Raw genomic sequence first — 5,078 nt, forward strand, 5'->3', positions numbered from 1 at the left:
ATTAATATCTGAATGTTGACATATTAATATTTTCATTTTATTTTAGTAGAAAACCTCTTTAAAACACCCAAATGCAAATGACTGTGAATAACCAAATGATATCATTAGACTTAAAGACACAAGTACAACATAATATTTATAGCAGATTTTCATTCATTTCTAACTTCTTTGGGCACACACATGTATTCTAGCTTCATTTATGCTCACTCACTCTTAGTAAAAAAAAAAAAAATCTCAATCTAATAACCAAAATGGTATATCCATTATGGCTAAAATTACCCACACAGTGTATGTATACTGATAGTGCCCAACAATAGGAATGCTTTGTATTTGTACACAATGAACAATGTTCTTACACTTAATATCTCTTCACATATAATGGAAAAAAATTGTCAGCCAAGGGTATATACAGCAATTTTCATGCACTTATCGTTTCCTCCTTTTTAGTCATGTGGAAACCAGAAGAGTAAATTAAATTGCCTTGCTTTTCCACTCCACACTTAGATAGTGTATTCCAACAATACTCTGAGCCTTAGAACTTTCTTGTTTTAATATAACAGTGGTTAACAGAGACATGGAATCAACCAACATCAGTTTCAAAAGCTCAGCAACAAAAGTATTCTTAAGGTAACAAAATACAAGATGACTAAAGAAAGCAAATTATCAATTAACACCTCAGTGCTTCAAAAAGAGGTATGAGTTGGACGTGAGACTAGGACAGGATCTCAAACATTGTGTTATGCTGTGCATGGCACGAAACTGGCGAATTGCTGACTTTTCCAAGGGAGTTGACAGTATATTTCTAATCCACTATTAGAAATTATATCTTATAAATGCTGTGAAATATTTACAAACTAATATATAGTCATATCTTCTGAAAACTGTGTTAGGGCTCACTTTGGCCACACACATACTGCAATGGAACAATATTGAGAAGATTTGCACGGCCTCTGCACACAGATGCCATGTAAATTTATGAAGTGATCTGTGTTTTTCAGTGAGTACCAGGGACCAGGGGCTGTGGGAGGGTAGTGACTACAAAGGGCGACATGGAACTTTTGAGTGGTGATAGAAATTTTTTTCTATCATGATTGCAATACTGGTAACTGAACAGTACACGTTTGTCAAAACCCATCAAATTGCAGTCTTAAAATTGGTGAATTTTACTGTATATAAGTTACATCTCAATAAAGCTGACAAAAAGTTGTCAAATATAAAAAAAAAGTTTTTTATAAGAATTCTGATTCTTTCCACCATCTCATGCACTAATTGGGGTAATAAAATATCATGAAAAGCAAAAGGGCTTTTCCCCTCTATTCTTCCTTGCTTGAGGAATTCAGGCATGGCAGAATGAGCAGGTCTTATAACAATTCATCAATCTCTTGCAACCAGATAAAAATTGACCATATTTAGATATTGAAATAAATAATTATTTCAATGGAATATCTAATAGTTGTCCATCAGTAAACTAAGGCAAATATTGAAGAAACAAGGAAAGTCAGATGATCAATAATCTATTACAATGTGTTGCTATTCAAAATACAAACAAAATACTTTAAGGACAATACCTTTCTTCAAGATAAAGATTATTTTTCAACTTTTGATGTATTTTCTTTCTCCAACCACTCATTATATTAAAACTTAAAAAAAATATATATGTATGCACATGTTATGCACAGAAAATTGGTACATGTTTGTCTGTCTCCAGTATACACACTCAGAATAATAGAAGTTTGTTTGGTGAGATCAATATTGTGGGGAAGAGTTACTTTTTGTCTTTTCTCCCTCCAGACGTTTTTTGGCACGTCAGTCTGATGAGGTGGGAAAAATGAAGTTTGAACAGAAAACAAAGTTGAAGCTAAAAACAATAGAGAAGATTGATTATCCCCACGTTATCAAGTAAGCGTCAATAGCAAGGAGCTACTGGGCTTCTGCACTGTTTTCCCCTAAACTTGCAGCCTTACATCCGTCAAACCTCAAGATAACTATCCATCATGGAGTCAAAGTGGCGAACAACTGTGTGGTCCTTTGATAAGGGACAGTGTCACAATTTGTCTCCTTCTCTTCCCACAGATCGCCTCTAATGGGGTAAGGCCAGGCCACAACAGCTGCAAATAGCTCGAAGACATTCTTTAGTGTAAAAGAAATTCTCAGAAAATATGTAGAACAGGAATCTAAGCAATCTTCAAAAAAATATCCAACTCGATTATTTACTTGTATGTTTTATGTCAATCGTATTTGTTCTCTTCTTTCTAAACACTAGTGTTGATAAACCGATTTTTAAGTATAATTAAATGGCAGGATTGTGATACATTTAAAAATGTGATGATGTTAACAATCCCCATGAAAGGGTACAATGCAGCATCTATATAACTAAGTAATATTTAAAATCTGTGGCTGGACTATATTGGCATTTATGCAATGCCTACAAGGAGGTGATTCATGAATTTAGATGCACAATAAAACATCATTTATGTCATTCAAAAATGAAGAGATGGTCCCATCCTCCCTGCAAAAATCAGCCTAACTAATGAACAATGCTTAGTAACATAGAAAATGACTATGTCATAATACTAGGAGACAGAAAGAAAAATTGTAAAATATGAGTTATGACTACAATTATGTTAATAAATATTCACAGAAAAAAAGTAGTTGAAAGTTTACGAAATATATCAACTGGTACATTACAGTAGTGAGATAATGGTCAATAATATTTTTCTGCTCTGTTTTATGAATTTTTCCAAAAATTATTTATTATTTCTTAACCCGTTTTTTTCCTCTACACATTTGAAAACTTAGCAGGTTTACATTAAGAGTCTCTAACATTCTGTGTCGATAAATATTAGCTTTAAAAGAAAGAGCTCGGTATCACCACTAGTAGAGAAGATGTCATCTCAAACTGACCCATAACTATCCTCTTGTGGGCCAGGAGATACCAGCCTCTCAAGCAGGAAGCAGCTGTATGCAAGCATAGTGAGAAGAAATGTAATCCTAAGTAAGTGTTCTGAGGCCTTGTCTTGCTACTCAGTCTTTCCAGGGAAATAGAATAAAGTAGAAATGGGAGAAGAGAATTTAAGATTAATATAATCAGTTCAGAACATCACAGAACACTCTGATGTCACCAAGCCAAGGAGTGATTCTGCCTCACTCTGACCACATTTCTCCCCTTAATCTATAGTTCATGAATTCTTTTGCCTTAAAATCTGCTCTCAGGGTTCATTTTAGACTTATTTTATGTGTATAAAAATATTTAGGGGGGAAACACTGGGTTTCCCTAGGCTCTAAGCCTGTTTCTGAGAAGACAGCTCTTTATCCCCTATATGTTCCCTGACATTCTTCAACTGTCATGGTGTCTGAAGTACATTTTTTTAAATTCTAAAGGATTGGTTTTTACCAAAATACATACACCTATCAGAGAAGTATAACTAGCTAGTATCATTTTCAGTTAACATTTATGTTAGGAGTGGACAAGGATATGGGAAAAACAAGACCTGAGAGAATGGGACAGTAGATAGGAATAGGGACCACTAAAAGGGAGGGGCAGTTTATTGAAGGGGAAGGGAGGAACCCAGCAAATGAAATTTTGCTTCATTCTCCATGAGATCCTAGGTCAATCCTGTTGATCCTGATTGAGTAAAGAAAGTGAACTTTAGAATCAGGCCAATTTGGATTCAAATTCTGTCTCTATCACTTAGTAATTATGAGCTCATAAACAGGTTATCTAACCTGTCTCAATAGTGAGCTTCCTTTACTGTCCAACAAGAAAAGTAATATACTTGATGAAAATATTTTAAGTAATAAATGAAGTAATTGTGTATTTAACCATATGTAATAAGAATTTCACAGATATTAATTACTGTTCCTTTTATTTTCCTCTTCTTTTCATTGTCTTATGCAAATTAGGGATACAATGTGCTCCCCAAATCCATCTTTGCAATGTTTTGAAACCCTGTTAAAGACAGTTAACTAACATCATCATCCTCATGATGGTCAAGACTTGGTCTCCAAAGGCCATGCTGGCCCCTGAGGATTCTACTTTCCGTCTTGGGAAGATCCAGGTCTGTTTTCCAGCTCTTTGAGCAAATGGCATGGAAACTCCACTTGTATGTTTCTTGTATGAGGAATTCAAACTGCCTGTTTTGTACTAATTTGTTACAGTATGTAATGAGCTCCCCAGATGTGAGCTGTGTGAGAGTGGAGCCACATGCAAAGACCAGTAAAGAAATGACTCTCATCATGACTCCCCAGACAAGGCCTCTAAAATTCAGAGGGCACAGCAAAGAACCACGAGAAGCCCAGTTATGAGCATGCAGTGTCAGCTGACTGTCCCAAATCTAAAGGTTTACTCAACCTGAAAAACTGCCAGAGATGTTGATTCTTAATTAGCAACACACATCTCTTGAAAACTGAAGAGCAAAGAGGTTCTAATTGCAGTGTCTAGTTTGTCATATACAAACTGGGTGGAAGTCTCAAATTCCAAAACATTATGAAAAAAATCTTCCAAGGGTGTATGGCAAAATAGAGTACAAATAAGCTAGGATTTTTATTAGTTTTCAATTTTTTAGCTCTATAGGTTAGATTAAAAACAGATCTAAACAACAATCTGTGATATGTTAATTGCTTTATACCTAATGTTCTCAGAAAGTCGGGCGGAGTTTTGCCCACTGAAGAACCATTAGAAAGAGCCCTTTGCTAGAACCAAAAAAATGCTACCACCTATCCCAATTTGATGGGAAAATTAAGTCCAGATTATGTGTAATGATAATCCATGAGCACACTCTAACAGCATTTAGCACGCAAGCATTATTCCTGAGAGTATTTTCAAATAAAAACAAGTATGACTCAACTTTTAAACATGGATAATTATGAAATTTGGGTCTATTAGACTAGCAAATGGAATGAAATTCCTAACATAAAAAATTGAGGGAAACTTTGTGTCTTTGTTTTGCTTTACATTTCAAAAGCCAAAGAGGCAAAAAAATTATCTTCACTGAAGCTTTTTCATCCATGAGGAACCACTTCACACACACACACACACACACACCCTAATACATGAATGTGTATAGCACTATCTTACA

General features: G+C 34.9%; 1 non-coding gene across 1 annotated transcript; it reads left to right on the plus strand.

Annotated features, from left to right (window-relative positions):
• The first annotated feature begins 889 nt into the window (after nucleotides 1-889).
• Nucleotides 890-995, plus strand: LOC147917345 (U6 spliceosomal RNA). Its single transcript, XR_015552117.1, has one exon. It is a non-coding gene; the product is annotated as a U6 spliceosomal RNA (small nuclear RNA).
• Nucleotides 996-5,078: the final 4,083 nt, after the last annotated feature.

Source organism: Ceratotherium simum, chromosome 4, assembly GCF_057802395.1.
Source record: "Ceratotherium simum simum isolate JZ-2026a chromosome 4, ASM5780239v1, whole genome shotgun sequence".
NCBI lineage: Eukaryota > Metazoa > Chordata > Mammalia > Perissodactyla > Rhinocerotidae > Ceratotherium > Ceratotherium simum.